Source organism: Colletes latitarsis, chromosome 10 (genome assembly GCF_051014445.1).
Source record: "Colletes latitarsis isolate SP2378_abdomen chromosome 10, iyColLati1, whole genome shotgun sequence".
NCBI lineage: Eukaryota > Metazoa > Arthropoda > Insecta > Hymenoptera > Colletidae > Colletes > Colletes latitarsis.
In genome coordinates this window covers 6801609-6822590 of record NC_135143.1, presented here as the reverse complement: position 1 = coordinate 6822590, position 20982 = coordinate 6801609, and positions in this window count along the sequence as shown.

The window sequence follows — 20982 nt, the reverse complement described above, 5'->3', positions numbered from 1 at the left end:
TGGCTTATTCGGCTAAAATGTAATCGAGTCTATGTTCGTGGTAAATTGGACAAACGGTGAATTTCATTCGGTGCTATTCTCCAAAGGTACACACCAGTCGTTTCAAATCGATGAAATCTTTTTCAAAGTTTGTTCGGGAAGAGTGGTGAAACGAAAGTATTGTAGTAGTACCGTGTTGGATTCGGTGCTCGTCAGGAAACACAAAGGGTTTACCGTCGTTGGATTCGTTTGTTTCGCACACGTAACAACCGATAACGAGAAATAACGGTTCCGGCGCCCCGCTTACCATCCACCGGGTCCTCTTATCTTTCCTACGAGTGGCTCTCTCGTATTATTGTCTCATCTCTAGGTCGGTCAAAGGATAATCGGAGGTGGAAGCGACAAAGTCCATCCGGTCGGACGACAATTGTCTCTGCCCTCAATACCCGTCTGATTGTACCCGCTCTCGCGCAAACCTTCGATCCGAGCGTATCCGCGCAGAGAATCCAGATGTCAAAAAGAAAAAGCTGCAAGGCCTTTTCTGTGTTAACAAGGGAAACGTGAAATAACGAGAGACGTCTGGAAACGATAAACTGCAAATAAATGGAAATTACTCGAACCGGAGGCTGGTCTTTCCGGGACGTGTTTCTTTTAGATTGATACAATAAAAAAATACAAATGGCGAAGTAACCAGCCAGTACACTTGTGGCACTAATTGTACGCTCAAAGCAAAAGAAATCTCTAATAAAGGCGCGGATGAAAATTATGGAACTTGAGGTCGCGACGTTGACAGAGAGAGAAATACATAAATTGTTGAGGAATAGTAACATATACTATATTAATCTTGGCGTTCCGATCCATTTTACCCGATATATATAATATCCAAAACTGGATCAATCAGTGAACAAAATAAACACGTGCTTAAAGCACCGGGGAAAGAATTATTTAAAATATATATGTAGTATAAAGTTTGTAAACTTGAATTTTGTATTAGAAATGAAAGTATGTTAAAATACCTCTCTAATGTCAGATAGGAAGTACATTCTATGGCAATTTCAGCAATTCTGAATATTTTCAGCTTTAAAAGTTAAGTTTTAAATCGAACAAAGACGCATGCATATGTTCCACGATGGAGACTTCGTTTCTTTCCGGACACATTCTTTCCGTGCCCTCAACGAAATGATCTAATGGAAGTTTCAGCATGTGAATGCAACAATGGCTCGTAATGTAATTACGAGAAAAATATTGGTGATGGGATTGGAGTGCAGGAATATGGTTGAATTGTACTCGATTTCGTTCATCGAAATGTTCGCTACCAGATAATACGAAAGTACATCACAGTAAGGTCGAAATACGAGGAATTCACGGAGTCTGCAGCGATGCGCTGCGTCTCCGAAGCCTTATTGTAACCATGGAGGTATTGTACTGTTAAACTTTGTGGCCAGTCAATCGCGGACCGTTTCTCTCGACCGTGGCTGCAACTTTCCGCCATACCCGTGGCTCCGTGTATCGGCAAACCAACGACTCGGACGATACCGAAGTAAATTTAGAGGCTGGCCCTTTTCCATCGTAATAATCTGAAAGCTCGGTTTATTCCCGCAGTAATAGACGAGAAGCCGCTGCCGGGCTAAAATAAGACGAACGACCGGCTAAATCCGAACCATATACGATGAAATCGCTTTAATCGGTCGAGCGACACATGATATTTCTCTGTAACGGATGGTATTCCGCGAAGCAAAAACACGAGATGGTAGATTTTCAAGTAACAATAAAATCAAAATTCCGACAGTGGTTTATTTACTTAGCGACAACGTATAATCGCTCACAGTGAAAAACTGATTTCAAAGAATAACAAGAAAGAGCAAAACATTCTGTGGCATTTGTTTAAAAAATCATGATATTAGTATAGTGTACGATTTTGAATAAGAGGACGATTTAGCGTAAAATACGGTAATCATTTGGTTATTATTGGTAAAGAATAGTGTTTAACTTTTTATTTTATGTGTGAACAATTACTAAGTATTAGACTTTAGAATAATAATTATTTTTCAACCAAATTTCTGATTCTGTATTGTTTTGTATAATGATGATATTGTATCGTGCACTCATACTTCGTTATACGACCTTCATATACATATAAGGCTTTTCACTATAACGGCTTTTGTTAATTATTAATTAATTATCATAGGTAGTGTCAATAGTATTCATTTATTAATTAATAATAGGGAAACAACGAGTATTGTATTGTATTTTAATGTTTTTATTTCCGTTTTTATTGTTATATCCCAGGTCAATATTTATATTTGTTTACATATGTATCTATCTATCTACAAGGTGTCCAATTTTAATCTAGAAGTGCAAATTACTCGTAAAGTACGTACTATATAAAAAGAAATTAAAATTAAAATTAAATGGATCCGTGAGGTATATAGTTAAGTATAATTAATTTTTTTGTACGTGGATGCATAAAGGTTGTCACCTGTGATTTCTTAAATAAATATACATATTTTTTAACGGACTAATTCATTCCCCAGTTATTTCTTATAAAAAATATTAATTCTGGAATGACATGCTGAGATCTTTCATTTTTTAATAAATAAAAAATGGTTTATTTTATGAGGCCGCCATCATTTTGCAAAAATACCTAGTACCAATATATATACCTTAGGTAAATGTGATAACGAAATATAAGCTAGATTCTGAACAATAAAAAAATAAAATTGCTTCCTTAACGAAAATTATATCGTTTCCCAGGAACCTACATTTAATGCGTTAATTAAACGATTAGTTTCTGGAAATGTACGATGAAATTATCCGATTCTGAACTATATAATACCAACTGACAACATATAAACGATTTTATATGGCTTAAAGCCACGAGATGTTACATTGACAAAATATCTCCCGAACTCGCGACTAAAAGGTTTCCCATTGTTATAGGCAGCAGCCATTCGGAATATCTGGATTAGAGAAAAAGAATCCATCGATGCCCTGGATAGCGTAATTAGTTAAAGCAATCATCCGACAAATGAAAGGTTCAGGTTTGAATTCCGGTTCAGCTCCTCGATCGATCTATTCTTTTTGTCTGTCTACTATCAATTTGTATCTCAACTAACTACTGCCCGATCGCTACTGTTTCTTCCTACAATACGACATTCTACGTTACAACTTCAAACATTATTGCTCATAAATAGACTGCGGATGCAAATATATATTTTTATAGCAAACTGATAGAAAAGTGGGACTCAGACTCAAACTGACCTTTACTTCGTTATTAAGAGTATTTAACAATTTTTATGTAGTGCATTTATCTTTAATATTGAGAGTATGAAAGAATGGATAAATAATCATGCAATATCCGTGCAATTAAATTTTGTATCTTAAATTCTGTAATTGCTCTTAAATCATATTCCAGTCTCAAACAGTTTTTATATTTCGCTTTCAGCGTTGTAAAATTTGTTTAGTTTGCGAAAAATTCCACTTCAATTCAAATTAGATTTACGTTTTCAATCATTTTCATTTATAAAGATCAAAACACTTATAGACAGTATACGACTTTGCAACCAGCTATCGGAAGTTTGACGATCCATTTTTAAGTCGCGGACTCATAGGTTGAAAGCTTGATAACTCACATCTTGTGCCCTATTTCCTTGCATCGAGCGATACAAAAAAATGTCGTGGAAATTCTGCTGTTGCAGGCCATCGACAATCATCGCGGGGAGATCCGCGATTAGGATGTAAATATAGTGACAGGGAACACAAAAATGTTTCCCGATCAATTTTTTCGTTCCTCGAACTGTACGAGTAAAAGTAGGTGTCAGAGATTACGGCAGAGTGACGGCTGCGGCGCGGTCTGCCGGAAACAGGATGGAGGTTTCCGCGTCGATGGTCACGGTGCAACGTCCGATCAGCCGGAAAACGTCCAAACTCACAATCGACCCCGGGGAATATTTCATTCGGTACGGATGAATTTTTCCCGAGGAATTTTTCCCTCGAATTTCGTTGCTGTCGGGGTTCGCCCAGCGGCCAACCGTTTTCCTTCATCCAGCAATGGCTCGAAAATACGGGTCAACGTCTGAGCACAAATTGGAATGAACGACGAGAGACAACCAGGCCGGGAAAACAGGTTAGGCGAGGACGAGGGGGTAGGCAGAAGGGTTTCTAGACGGAGAAGGACAGCGTGCATATGCACGGAAAGCGAGAGAGAAAATGAGAGAGGGGCGACGTTGGGGCGAATAGGAGGGAAACATTAACCTGGTTGACCCTTGCATCGGGGTGGTCGGCTGGAAAATTCGAAAACTCGTTTGTCCAGCCCTTTGGTCCTCTGGTCGTTACCGCGCCCATGCAACCGCTTCCATATGTGCTTTTTTTTTGCACCGATAAGCATGCGAATTGCAAGTCCGTTACGTTTTCGCGTAAGCAGATTTCTATTGCATAGGGTGGAAAAGTAATTTGTTCCATTTAAGGGTGGTATTCGGTCCTGAAATCGAAACTTCTTTTGGGGTTGGAAATTTATTTATTTCGATATCGAATTCAATAAAAGACGGTTCTTGGCATTCTGTATCATTTTCCGTTTCTCAATAACAAAGAGATAATCAATTTTATTAGATTTTTTGTAACCAATTTTATTTGGTAATCAAAAAATAAGACTACTAATTTTTATCATTTTTATTTTTCTGCATAGTTTTAGTAAACAATGCATTACAAGTTTAAGTTAAGCAAAGAATATGAAACTATTTGAATTAAATGTAGTGTCGAAACATAAATACATTCCTTTAAAAAATTGATAGGTTAGCAAAAGCCTATTACTCTACTTTCTAATCGATTTCACAGGATAGCAACATTCCTTCATATTCATTTATATTGTACTTTTTTTATTAAAGGATTCTTTCGTTAATAATGGTAACAATATAAATATGTTGATATTCGGTAAAGCTTAATTTTTCGTTAATGCAGCGTTTACGCTTTGACTTACGAAAACAATAATTGCGTGCGATACAATTCAATGCAGTAGAACTCCATTTATCAGAATTAATGTTGTCGTGATACCTGGTTTACCGAACGCGTCGCGGAGCTCCTGTTAGGTATACAAACCAATAAACAGTAGTAGAAGAGATAATCCGTAGACTCCTATTATTTGAATCATCCAGTTAGCCAAACTGTCTCATCCTATAGACAAATTCGGATAAATGGAGTTCTGCTTTACCTACGCACACACGAAAACAATAAAAAAGAGTTGAAATAAACATTTATCCTATTCAACCTCGTTTTCGAATTATGGCGAAAATGTTTCCTAAACTTTTTTTACTTGTTATGTCTCAGTTACTTTTAAGATATTTCTATTGAGATAAAGATTCTTTTATAGAAAGAATTATCTTTGTTATAAAATATGATATTCAAGATTAATGTGTAATACCGTATGTACTTACAATGAATGAAATTTCAAAAATAAGATTAATACGAATATTACTTTCTTTTGTTACACTGCAACATTCAATACATCCAATTACTGAATGAAACAAAATGGACTTTTGTCTAACCCGGATATAGGTGGCATGATTTTTCACCAAGTAGCTAAAAAATTAATTTTCAAGATTAGATGTTAATGAAAATAAATCTAGATAAGATTCTTGAGTTATAACGAGACAGTAAAAATAAGTTCTATGACAAATTGTGAGTATGCTAGTTTCCAAATCTCTAAAAACAAAGTTTTGTTTTTATGGACCATTTGAGAGTTTGGTATGTACAAAAAATGAACATGACAACCCTGGACCGATGTTTATTTTAAGAATCATTACTGTAATGTCGTTTATTCGAATTTATATGACGCACGAATGAATGGACGGTGCCAAAATAATAATTCCCCCACTCACTCCGTGTCCAGACGGTACAAATAAGACCTGTATTCATTATTGCATCGAACCTTCCCTGCGTGGAAGTCAATCGATGCGGAAAGTCGTGAGTCTGGATATCTTTGAACCGTAAAATCCGAAAGAATCACAGCTCCGGCTCGAATCATTTTTAGTCCCGTTGGCTGCTTTCCTTATTTTGTCGTTATATTAAGCGACAAAAAGGGGATGAAAGCGAAAGGTCCGAGGGACGTCCGCCCAGGAGCTTATCTCCTGTAACGGCAAAGCCTTTTTCTATCCCGCGTATGTAAACTTCATAAACATCGCCTTCGTCGCCCGAGGGGCTACTCGAAGACCGTCCAAACGAGCCGCACCCCCGGTTGTTTGGTCAAAATTTCTTTTTAGAGAAACAAGCGCGCGCCCCTTGCGACTGTTCGTTTAAACCGAATTAACCCTGTTTGACTAACTTCTTCCCGATTTTTTTGTTGGCCTCTGTCACTGACCATGCACCTAACATTTGCTCGTGTTGTTTAAATAAGTGTCCGGTCGGCATATGCGCCTTTTTCGGCGACCAGCCCAGTCACCGCGGTTCGATTCACACGTATGGCGACTCTGAACGCTGTTTGTGAGCTTTGCTGACCCCTGCCGTTTGCTGATTAAGATCAAAGGAAATTGAATGTCGAGCGTTAACCAGTTATTTGACCGGACGTCGAAGTGCGTCGCGTCCGGGGGATTACGCTAGATCCCGTGGAATGTTCTTCCGCTTTTAACCCTTATTCATCCCTTGCGTCTATGCGACATATTTTTTGTGTAAACAATTATATTACCTGACTATTTGTAGACAAATTTTTCTGAAACTTCCTTAACGCGTTGACTGCCAGGCCAAAACTTTGATTTATTGAGTACTTATTCTCGTAATTTCACTAAAATTCGTTAATCCTATTCAAATTTATTTTCTTTAACGTTTCAATTTGAGAATTAGTTGTTTTAGCTACAAAGTGAAAAACGAATCTAATTTACACTTTATAATAGGAAGAAATATTAGATTATATTATGGCGACAGTCCCCGCGCTCACCAGCAGAGGGCTACACTCAACAGGTACTTCTCTCACAAGTGCTTGACCAGCCGTCGAATGTCCTGACGTCTAAGCCAGATCCAGAACTACTATCTCAACCATTTCTTCCTACCCAACAAGCCGGCCACAGTATTTATTATATACTAGTACTTTTAAGGAAATCAAGCCATTTCACCAAGCATTACCCTGTTACATCTACGGAAGCATTCCACAGGGATACTTGCAGAGAAACAGCGTGTATCTATTTAGAAGCATTACATACTCATTGTCGGAACCAAGCCCAGCGAGTCTGTTCGCCATTAATTCTAACACAACTTTTGCCCCGCAACTTGATGTAAATATTATATCGTATGTGTCTACATGCGAAACTAATTATTCGCATCCGACAGTGCAGCAAACAAATATAGCTACCCGAAAGTATCAAGCACAATGGTAGACTGACCGAGTGGAATTTATTATTTCAAAATCAGGAAATTCGCCGGACCACCCTTGCGCTAACAATGGGCCAAAAGGCTTCTGGTGAACATTCATACGGATTCGCAGCCCAGCAAAGCTTGTTGAAATTCGTACATCAATCTGCTTGTACGCAGTTACAATAGATGCAGCAACTGTGTATGCGTGAAAGCGTGCGTGACTACGGGATATGTGTTCGCGTCGCGACTCGAAACGAAAACGGCCGGCTATTCTATTACGGACTTAGGAACAAAGTGAGACAGGAACAGAGGGTGAGAGACAGAGGAAGTGAAAAGTAAGCGTGTCCATAGCGAAGGACTACGAAGAGGATTAGTCGAACTCCTCCCATGAAATTGTTGCTGTCGTACGATTCGGGTTGCTTTGCGTTGACTTCTCTCTCAGGAAACAGCTTGCCTTTCGGGATCCTCTGTCTGGAACACCCTTATTTCCTGGCAATACGATTCACGAGAGAAGGAAAGCGTCCGGCAAAGTCGATGCCCTTCGTTTGATTACACTCTGCTATCCGATTATGTCCTCCACCGGTGAGTGTACTTTGTACGAGCTCGCAGCGTCAACTTTCCGACGAAAGACTACGGATGCATACATGTGCAACATGTTCCAGGATTTAATAGGTTATTTAGAAGCTACAGTTTCGCAATTTTCAATAATGAAACAAAAATTGCATAGCGAAGGAACGCTTGGCTGCAACAGTTTCTCTCCAAACTGTGACGTAGAGAACATTTGAAGGTCAACTTAATTTAAAAAAAAATGGAATAGTCAAGTTTTGGTGAAAGAATTCGATAAAGAAATTAATTCTGAGATTAAAAATATTAAGATATACGTATCCTAAAAGTAATATTTCTTTAGATATACGGGCTACCAAATTCCTTGACCTTGATTGACCTTGTGTTAAGAGTCATTAGCTGGCTGAACTGTGCCCTGTAGCTTTTATTTACCGAGTGACGAATTGCGGAAATTGTGAAACCCGTTAAGAATTGTCTAATCGAAATAATAATTATCTACTCAGTATATTTTTGATTTCGTTCCATACGTTCTAAGAGAATATAAGAAAAGATTATTTAATTTGGGAACACAGTGTGTTTATGTCTACATTCGCCACCGTATATTATTTTGCCATATAATGTAGGATGTTATTATGAAATAAGTGCGTGAGTGATATACAGAATGGGAGATTTTAGAGGCCAAAATAAGACTAAAATCAAGAATATCGATTTGTTAATTAAGGCTTCGTTAAAAAGTTATTAACGTTTAAAGTTCCATACCGAACGAAAAATTTTTGGCGAAATTAAAAAATTTCAAATTGTTCTGGAAAAACTATTTTCGGTTGCCAGGATCAATTACAAACATTTTTGGTGAATACCTCGAAATCCTACGCACTTTTGAGAAAAAAATTCATTACCGAAAATATAATGTGTGGCCAGAAATGTTGCCCTGCATGCGTATGTTTAAAACATCATAACTTTTGAAAGGACTGGAGGATTTTAAGGTTTCGAAATGTAAACTACGCGTATTTTCGTGAAGAATATGTAGAAATTCTAAGACTGTTGGAAAAATAGCTCTGTATAATCGTAAAGTGAGAAAAACCACATAACATTGGTGCAATTTTCAAACGACCATAACTTCTACAATAATGAATGGATTTCACTGAAATTTATTCTGGAAGTAGATCTCATAAATGCCTACAAAAAAGTACTAAACAACTTTTCCGTACAGTGTCAAACAAATTTATTAAAAATCGAAAACGAGTTTTTAAGAAAAATCGACAGGAGTTAGGTGCCGAAAATCGGCGAAAGTCGGCGAAATTAAAAAATTTGAAATCGTTCTGGAAAAATTATATTTGCTTGCGAGTGTCAATTAAACATTTTTGGTCAATACACATGCCCCAAAAATCCTACACACTTTCGAGAAAAGAATTCGAGTAGATGGACAAATTTTAGTAATAATTTTTAATAATAATTTTGTTAATAACTTCTCAACGAAGCCTCAATCAACAAATTGGTATTCTTGATTATCGTCATATTTTGGCCTCTACAATCTCTCATTAAAATTTTTCCCAGGGATGACCGAATACCCTGCACATCTGTTGCGCGAATTGTGGTCGAATGTATCTTGGGTGGCTGCGTGAAGTGAGAGCGGTAACAGTGAACTGTGTTAGAGTGTGAATGACAAGTGTTTGTGTTACAATGAAACGTAAGGCAATGTTCTGCGTAGATGCACGAATATATTCTGGTGGATGCGTGAGTGATGTTTTGGGTGAGAGTTTTTAGTTTAACAAGCAGCGATTGTGGAAAGAACGTCGCGGTAGAGTTTTTGAAATATATTTATATTAAAGTTGAAAGTTGTTTCCCTGCAGATCCTACAATAACATGTTTTGTTACATAGCGCAGATGGAATTTAGACTAGTCTGAAAGTAGAATCGATAATCCCTTGACATGGATAACATTGATTGCGATCGTACCCATACGAACGCAGTATTTCGAGGGACCGATCTTTCGACGCGTAGGTGGGACGGTTAGGGGGCGTGTACGAACCTTATGAATACGTCTGAAAAGTGTATCGGCAATTGCCATCTCTTTCACACAGCGATATCTGCTCATGGTATAATCGGGTCCTGCCAGTGGCAGCGGCAGCAGCGGCAATTGGACCGATAGGAATGGCTACCATTAGAGTATCTTGGACACGGCCCAGAAGCCGGTTCTGCAGTAAATGGATTTTCTTTAAAAGACATCGTGTACCTCGATAGCCAGTACCCGACAGCGTTTTCATAACTCTGCTCGATTCATCCGCGAAATCGGCGTTCCTGATTCGATCCGCGTTTTTCGCTAAAAGCCTTTCGTCTATCGAGCCGGTAATCTTTTCCCCTGAACGAGAAACGCATAACACAACATGTAACCAAAGATTTCCATTAAAAATTTAAATCGTCGCGTTGATTTTCCCCCCATTGAAAAATACGGATTGCCGTTCCGACGGAAATTTATAAGAACCCACGCCTCGATACGACGTTCGCGCGTTACAATTTTCTGTTCAATCGAGAAACGGTGGATTTGAAATTCAGCGGAATCTTGACACTTCGATTTATACGTACGTTATGCTCGAAACGTTTCGTATTATTGGTGTAAATTATATTTCCCGCGAATAAAGTAGAATCAAAGATCTAGGTTCAAAAGAGATTTTCCGTTCTATTTTTCTATAAACAGGAATCAATACTCAAATATGTGGAAAGGTAATTCGGTGAAAAGAGCGACAGAATATAAGAATGCAGAACCTCAAAATACCTCGTCAAGTTGGGAATTTGGCTTTACTTTATTACAGTCTAACTATTAAGGTGGTGAATTACATCAAATAGGTATAACTTTTGATACAGTTAATTCCGACACTTAAAATTGGTATGTCTGTGATCTATTTATCGTATCCTACCACAGAACGTAAAAGGGACATAATTTTTAATCCCCCCAAAACGAAGTGCAGTCGCGACTAGTTTTGCAGACCTCTTCAAACTCGAAGCAACACGCAAAAATGGTCGCCGCTCGCGTTCAGAGGTCTCCCGCTTTTTCTAGGAAAATGGATATCCAAATTTTGTAGATATACAAAATATAGAATGAAATATTGTAAAAAGTGTATATTGTATGAGGAAACGTTATCGTTGGTGTCGATGATGAAAGTGTTTAGGCTAAGTTGAAACACGCCCGATGAGCGAACTATTTAGGTTTAGGCCGAAAAGTATTCAGGGGTCCTCCGTGTCGGTGACCCTTTTGCTTATGATAGATAGGAGTCGAGAAAATTCAACTTCAGCGGCAGAGACACTCTACATCGAACTTGTGTCGAGAATAATCGTCTTATGATTTTACGTTTATGTCCTGTACATACTTTGTGTCGAATAGTCTTTATAATATTAAATAATATAGTTATGTAGTTAAGTTTAAAATGTTCGAATATTTGAATCTGATCACACGCCAGTAACCATTCCTGCCATCCTTTCAATATAAAACCATAGAATATAGGATTAAATATATATAATAAAATATAGAAATATGAAAAGTGTCATATCTTTTTCCAATTCTGTAAATACCAACTGTGTATGCTGCGATCCGTTAAGAGATCAGGCGACAGAATACGTTCCTAACATTTGTTTCCCTAATACTGAATTATCCTGGACGGATATGGTCAGGAGTATCAACTCTAACGCCCAACGATGTACCGAACGAGGCGCCATTATTGACACGGAACATTCTGTAGTACATAAAACGTTCCGTTCGAGCTGTAGATGAACCGGGATACGGCTCGTTGATTCAGCAATAATTTATGTTATTACAAGAACGCTAACACAACCGAGTTCTGATCCCGTCGCAAGAGTTATAGACTAATTAAATCGGTGACAGAGCGTATTTGCGCTTTCACCGAACGCACGCGACTAATTACCAGTTTACGGCGAACCAATGGCACGTTAGGTGTAGGCGATTTGTCGGTTCCCTTCTAATTGCTCGCATCGACGTTCGTTACGAGCTTGTAATTTTCCGTCACGCGCATACTGCTACGATTCGTTACGCGCGTTACGCGCCAACGTTCCGAGTTACAACTGATTGACGCCGCGACAAGATTTGAAATGCATTATTCAGATTTATCAATTACACAGAGTTTATTAACAATTTCACCGATGAAATACGTTCGCGTCCACTTTTGTTTGAATGTTCGTAGCTATCGAGAATCGAGTCTTTTCATGATTCAAAGCTACATATTTTTCTGGCAAAATATGTCTCGATTCTAACAGGGAACAAGATAAATATTAGTAAACCTCCTTTTTCAAAATATTTTCACACATTGAAGCGAGGCACTAATATGAATTACGTTCCTTAGCGTTTTCCAGAATATAGAATTAGTGTAATCCTTCAAAACTCTTAATAACCTAAGGTAGTTGTCACTTATCGAACAGTGGACACAGTTTTATTTAAATATTTAAAGAACAGATCGTATTTTAAATAATCTTGTTCAAACATACGCAATTAATTTTGTTCCATTCTTATTGTACTCGAATGATCAATTTCGTTTGTGAATGTATTGGCGTGTTTCGTAATCTTTGGTTTAATCATTTCACTATGAAAAAATATATGCGATATTATGATTAGAATTTAAATTCCGAAAATCATATAACTCGAATCATTAATAAACAGCATTGAGCATCTTATTTTTCTAACGTCTCCAAACTATTTCCAACGTTCTCCAACCTTCATGGCTTCTGTACTACGTTTACTGTTTTCGAATTCAAGAAGCATCGTGCAAAGTAAAGAGGATTTAGATATTGTGCTGAAAAACACTGACATTTTCTTACGTGTAGAATCTTGGCCAAAACCGGAGGTAGATTTACAGTTCCCAGACTTTAATATTTATAGAAAAGGCAAAGTTTTCCGTTTGGAAAAAATATTGTAATTCTATTGTGTAAAAATAATGCATTTATAGAAACATCATCCCTTAATAATAATAACAGTCTATGAAACTCTTGACTATACTCTCTATAGTATTATACATATTTTCCGTGATTTTTGAAAGTACTTCTCACTTAGGAGCTAAAAAATTAACTATCAAGGTAAAGTGTATAAGAAAAATATAACTGTCAAGGGACCATCCCGAGATGTATATCTCCAATTTTGATGAAATTTCACAATTAGGTAGTTCTCATAAATCTATTAGACATGTATTTTTTTGTAGCTGCTAATATTCACTTTAAGGGGTTGAAATCAACCCTCATAGTTGGGGATTCAAAACATACTTTGTTGAATATCTCGGAAACTATTAAAGATAGGGGTGTGCTTCATATGGATGAAATTTATGTTTTTAAACGGCGAATTCGATGGTGTAAAGAGATTTGCAAAACTTTCATTTGTTTAAACAATATGTTAAAAAAAAATACATTTTTTTATTTTTCTCATTGGATATTAATGATTTTTTTTTCTCCATTTGTACAGAGAAACTACACATCCATGTACAAACTACGGATAAATTGGAATTTTGATTTTTTCACAATAAAGAAAGATTTTATATTTGTAATTTTTTTCGTATTTCGTGTTGTACGAAGTACCAGATCGCATACAGGGTGTTCAGCCACCACTGGGAAAAATTTTAATGGGAGATTCTAGAGGCCAAAATAAGATGAAAATCAAGAATACCAATTTGTTGATGGTGGCTTCGTTAAGAAGTTATTAACGTTTAAAGTTCCGCCAATACTGAAATTTTTTCTCGAATGTGGATAAGATTTCGGGAGTATGCCTATTCACCGAAAATGATTATAATTGACCCCCGAAACCAAAAATAATTTTTCCAGAACGATTTGAAACTTTTCAATTTCGCCGAAAAATTTAGGCACCTACCCCCCCTTGTCGATTTTCCCTAAAAATTCGTTCTTGATTTTTAATAATTTCGCTTCACGTCCTACAGAAAAGTTGTTTAATACTTTTTTGTAGGTGCCTATGGACTCTACTACAGAAAAAAGTTTCATTGAAATATATTCACTATTATAGGAGTTATGGCTGTTTGAAAATTGGACCATTTTTATGGTGTTTTTCTAACATTACGGGGCCAAGGAACAACCTTTTCAATATTTTTATAATTGTTACATATTCTCCACTAAAATACGCGTAGTTTGCTTTTTTAAACATTAAAATCGTCCAATCCGTTCAGAAGTTATGATGTTTTAAAGATTCGAATGAAATTTCCGGGGTACATTTCTAGCCTGGAATTATATTTTCATTTAGGAATTTTTTTCTCGAGAATGGTTAGGATTTCGGGGGTATGTCTATTAACCAAAAATTATTATAATTGGTCCCTGCAATCAAAAATAATTTTTTTTAGAACGATTTAAAATTTTTTAATTTTGTTGAAAAATGTCACACTTTCTCGAATTTTTTTCTCCAAACTGGGTAGGATTTCCGGGGTATATCTATTCATCAAAAATGATTATAATCGACCCTTGCAATCGGAAATAATTTTTCTAGAACGATTTAAAAAATTCTTTTTTCGCCGAGAAATTTCACCACCTACCCAAATTTTTTTCTCGAAGGAGGGTAGGAATCGGGGATATGTGTATTCATCAAAAATGATTGTAATTGACCCCCGCAACCGAAAACAATTTTTCCAAAACGGTTTGAAAATTTTTAATTTAATTGTTAATAACTTTTTAACGAAACCTCCATCAACAAATTGGTATTTTTGATTTTCGTCTTATTTTGGCCTTTAGAATCTCCCATTAAAATTTTTCCCAAGGGTGGCCGAACACCTTGTATGCGACAACACGAAATACGAAAAAAATTGCAAATATAAAATCTTTCTTTATTGTGAAAAAATCAAAATTCCAATTTATCCATATTTTGTACATGGATGTGTAGTTTCTCTGTACAAATGGAGAAAAAAAAATCATTAATATCCAACGAGAAAAATTAAAAAATGTGCTATTTTTTAACATATTGTTTAAACAAATAAAAGTTTTGCAAATCTCTTTACACCATCAAATTCGCCGTTTAAAAACATAAATTTCATCCATTGAAGCACATCCCTATCTCTAATAGTTTCCGAGATATTCAACAAAGTATGTTTTGAACCTCCAACTTTGAGGGCTGATTTCAACCCCTTAAAGTGAATATTAGCAGCTACAAAAAAATACGTGTCTAATAGATTTATGAGAACTACATAACTGCGATGTTTCATCAAAATTGGAGATTTACACCTCGGGATGGTCCCATGTGAGTACAGTTTACGTATTTCAATGAGGGGATAGAGATCAGTTCTAAAATTTCAAGATTACTAGTTTAGCAATCAATATTAATCCGACTGAAAATATATGTGAATGAATGATACGAAGAATTTACGACAATGGACGCCAATAGTCATCCATCTAAGAGTTGAAACACACCACTCGAAGTACGTAGCATAATGAACATGGTACGTCGAAAAACTCAATTAATACGATACTGAATAGAATGAAAATGTTCTTAAAAAATAATGCAAATCTTAACAGTTATGAAACCCCTATGTTGTATTGTATTACATTCGAGAATGAATTGTTTCCAGTTAAGTGCATCCTATTTCGAGAAGCGACCATAGTAATTCAATTTTTTAAAACAATATATAGCAGTTCTTATTCAAAAAGTTCTGACTCTGATTCGTAGGAAACGCGTTAACGAGTATAGACAGTAAATTCGATTCTGAAATCGACCTTTTTTACTCAATCGATTAATTTCAATGGGGTAAACCATTGATTAACAGATGCGATTGAAAATTTATTAGTCAAAAGTAAGTCCCGATTAATAATCAGATACCTATAATCCATACAGCCGTTCCAGACTGCTTCGCGATGCAGGAGCAGGTACCAGTTTATCATTTTGGACATTTTTATACGTCGCAACATTAGATCAAAACAAACGCGATCAGTGATTATTCGAAACACTACACCAAAAGCAAACGCGAAGTACATAACCGATCGCAACTCTAAAAGTAACTAAAACCGGTTCATTAAAGCAACGCGATAATATTCACAGTTCGCAGCACTAATGCAATTCGAGATCTGTTCTTATACGCAACACTACTCTGAAAGAAAACGCGAAATATTCTAACTGTTCGCAACTCTAAAGTTAACTGTAAAACTAATTATCGGCAACTATAAATGAATCAAGCAACGCGAATAATATTCATGTTTCGCAATTCTAATGCAAACCCACGATCAGCGCTTACACGCGACACTACTCTGAAAGCAAACACGAAAATATTCATGGTTCGCAACGCTAAAAGTAATCGCGGTGAGTTTAAATAATTCGCAACACTATCTTGAAAGCAAATGTGATCATTTGCATTTCGCAACACTAATAAAAACCGCAAATTGCCCCAAAAACTGGTCGTTATGGTACAAGTAACATCTGAAAAATTACGGCTACTACTACAACTACTGCAACTAAAGGCGAATAGAGTGACTAAGTAGTAACAAGGAATGACTCTCCATCCTCATCCGAAGATGAAGATGAAGAGCCATTTGTTGCAGCCCATACTTGCGACAGTTTGTCAGGGCCTCTTCGACTCCATCGAGCCTCTTCTTACTTCGGCGGTCCAGCCAAAGCCTGAAACTTAAGCCTAGGCTCGAGATTCCGTGCAATACACAGCCCGCTAACAATTCCAGGAATCGTTATCAGAACAGGTGTGAAGAAACTCGAGTGGGACGAGCGTTTCGAGAGGGGGCTAACCACGACCGCGAGCGCGAAGAGCGACTTTAAAGTCGCGCGATTCCAAGAATCGAAACTAAAGCCAGAAACAAACAGAGTACACCGTTTGGATCAACAAACATTTCGACTCTCAAAATCGAACTACAGGAATAAGTCTGCCACGAAAATAAAATCTGTGACAGCCCTATCCTGACCCTACCTACTTAGGTCTAACACACATACCAGAAGGTAAGTTATCTATCTACCTAATCTGTATTTAACGAATAGTAAACCACTTTCTCGCAAACATACACTCCACGGTTCTCACACATAATGTCCGGGCGCAAAAGCCTAAACTAGAGAGGACACCCCGGGGCGCCTCCGACACCCGAACATTGCATACAACTTTCACACTCTACTGTACGTACCGTTTTCTGAAATCGGCTGGCAAAGATTAGTGACTATTGCGTTTTGATATTATGTACAGAAACATTTATATACATTGTATAGTTTTAATCTTACATAGTCTGATAAAACATATATTTAATAGTATACTCCTATGCATTCATTACGTCCGTTATGTCGTAGCTTTCGTATGCTCTTCGACAGACATTCCTTACGGATCATCGTCGGTACATAATTCGAGGGGTCAACAATTTCCTGTACCCATCTCGAGAAAGCATCGTCACTTTATTGTAACATTCAGAAGCTATTATTATTATTATTTATTCAAAAGTTATTACAAAAATAACAAATAAAAGTTTCATATTCTTATTAAATTTCATAAAAGTGTAATGTTACGAAATGCTATGTTATGTGTAAATATATATGAATTTTGAAACGACGCACTTTTCACAACCTAACCACACACACATGTGGAAAATACGTCGTGCACAGTGCACTAACGCAGTATCAGCCGCTAATGAAATATATTATTAAAAATGTTTACAAACTAAGTCATCATACCCATTGCCTCCACTCATGCAAGTAGCACTTGGGCACGTGGATGAATATAGGCAATGGACACGGAAAGATTTCCTGAAAATCCTGAACTAAAAAGACAGATTACAATAAATAAATAATGGATAACGAAATATTATTTCTCTGTTTTTATTCATCTTATTTCCAGTTGAGAAGAGTGGAATTTCTATTTATGACAGATCAAGTGTCAAAGTTTTTTTATACATTAATATTGAAATTGATATTATTAAAAAAAATTATTATCTTTAAAATTTAATTATTTAGAAAAGTCCACTTCAATCAAAATTTAACAATAAAACAATTTACCTTGAAAGTTGTAATACCTTATTGAAGCAAATTTATTAACTTGTAAATTGAAATATTCAACTTGGTACGATTTCGTCGTCAAAGTAAATTTTGTAAAACATGAAGACACTATACAATGCATCCTACTTTGATTCAGAAAATTACCCATCGCGGAATGTCTTTTTGTATATAAAATGTAATCATCAAATTATATTGCAACGGCAAACGAAAAAAATATAAACAATGATCAATATTTAATATATGTACAATAATGACAATAGTCCAATGTAATGTATATTGAATGTAATTAAAAGTAAAAATATTTTCACATTATTTAGATTCATATTATTGTTATGCAATTTCATTTTAACACTTAGCAAACTGAATAAAGAATTTGTGGAACGATAATATTAAATAGAGATATGAGTAGAAATAGTAAATGTTAATATTACTAAGTGTTATTATTACTTATTAACATGGTCATATTTATTTTATATAGAGCATTTATTATATTGAAACACGCGAAATACAAAAAGATCCTAGCCTGAACTAAATGGATAAAACAATAAAAGTTACTACTCGCGGGTACGGAATACACCCGCGGTCACTCTATTCGCCAACTACGTATACAATCAGTCGCCGATGTCGATTTGGACCTTTCGTCCTTCGACAGGATCGGAAACCGAAGGAACAAAAGTACATGCAACTCACCGATCGTTGAGTATGACGACACGACGAATCCGATGATGACGCTGCTGTCCGCTAGATATCATCGACGAAGTCGACCGCATAGTCCTGCTGGATTAACGTATCCAACGATGAGCTGTAAAGAAACTGTAAAAGAGTAGAAAAAATTACACATAGATAAAGGGAAACAGTAAAGTAAGAAGGCAAAAAGAAAGTAGGAAAATTTGAAAACCTGAAATCAAAAATAAGAAACAATTAAGCAAGCATGCAAATGTTCAATTTGGAAATATTATATTATATTAATAAGAAACAATTAATAAAGCATTAGTGTGCACATCCACTTCCTATTTTTCTGTTTCTCACAGAAAATACTGTGTACTATAATAATAACTCTTACATATGAAGTTATATGTATATTAGTATAATATAATGTAATATTGTCAGATTGAACAGTTACGTTTATTGAAACACAGTATTTCCTGTGAGGAACAGAAAAGTAGGAAGAAAAAAAGAAAGTAAAGAAGCACATTAGTGCCTAATCAATTCTTTCTTATTAATATAATATCATACTCTCAAAATGTACAGTTACTTTGATTGAAGTATGGTATTTCCTATGAAGAACACTAAAGTAACAAGAAAAAAAAAAGTAAAAAAGCACACTAGTGATTAATTAAATATTTCTTAATAGTATAATTGAATGTCCTCAAGTAGATCAGTTACTTTTATTAAATTACAGCATTTCCTATGAGAAACAGTAAAGTAACAAGAAAAAAAAAAGTAAAAAATCACACTAGTGATTAATTAAATATTTCTTAATAGTATAATTGAATGTCCTCAAGTAGATCAGTTACTTTTATTAAATTACAGCATTTCCTATGAGAAACAGTAAAGTAAAAAGAAAGAAACAAAGTACAAAGGCACATTACTTCTCAATTAATTGTTTTTTGTTAATATAATATAATATTTTCAAGTTGAACTGTAACTTTTATTAAGTTACAGCATTTCTTGTGGGAAACAGTAAAGTAACAAGAAAAAAAGAAAGTAGAAAAGCACATTAGTGCTCAATAATTGTTTCTTATGAATATAACAGTTTCACATCAAACAGTTACTTTTATTTATGCATAGTAATTCCTATGAGAGACAGAAAAGTAACAAGAAAAAAAGAAAGTAGGAAAGCACATTAGTGCTCAATAATTGTTTCTTATTAATATAATATAATATTTTCAAACTGAACAGCTACTTTTATTAAATTACAGAATTCCTATGAGAAACAGTAAAGTAAGAAGAAAGAAACAAAGTACAAAGGCACATTAGTGCTTAATAATTGTTTCTTATTAATGTAATATAATATTTTCAAACTGAACAGCTACTTTTATTAAATTACAGCATTTCCTATGAGAAACAGTAAAGTAACAAGAAAAAAAGAAAATAGAAAAGCACACTAGTGCTTAATTAGTTGTTCCTTAATAGCTAAAATTTGAAACTATAAATTTTATTCTAAAAGTATTGTAGATACAATAGAATATAATGATACTTACATTTTCTGCTCGTGAAGCATCGTCCGAAAGTCCTCTTCAGTGATGCACTGACTCTAATTCTCGTAACGCAAAGAGAGCCCCGATGCTCTGGAGAACATTTTCGAGCTCGCAACACTGACTCGACTTTCGCGTTTCCCTAACCTCTAAACGATAATCTATACGAAACCACTGTGCCTCGAGAAACAGAGAACTATTAGACGAAACAAACACAGATTCTATCGACCACATTGCGCGTGGTCATTAAAATGTCTGAAAAAGAAAAACTATCAACTAACCACACTTACAGCAGACTTACAACGAATATGATACAGAATCTTGATTAAAATACATAACAAATTTATACGCATATACATATGCTTAGGTTAATTACCAAATACTTCGAAGCATCACCGTGTCGATTACGTGCCGATAATTTTGGACGTGCTTCGATTGGAATCTCGGACTGTAACAAAAATAAATCAGAAATTTCGATCAGGCGCATTAACATAGCAATTTAAAACGTTGAATAGTAAGGAATATGTACCTAATTAGATGTGAAGCCTGCCGATGTACCTCATTACATGAGTTTCCAGAGGACAAATGCCGGACTGCAACGGTCGGGTCTTCCGCGGGAACTATTGGGCGGGAAGCGTGGTGAGGTGGTCACGTAGTCCAACGTCCCGACTCTCGATTTGTGATTTACGTTCCCGCGGAAGACCCGACCGTTGCAGTCCGGCATTTGTCCTCTGGAAACTCATGTAATGAGGTACATCGGCAGGCTTCACATCTAATTAGGTACATATTCCTTACTATTCAACGTTTTAAATTGCTATGTTAATGCGCCTGATCGAAATTTCTGATTTATTTTTGTTACAGTCCGAGATTCCAATCGAAGCACGTCCAAAATTATCGGCACGTAATCGACACGGTGATGCTTCGAAGTATTTGGTAATTA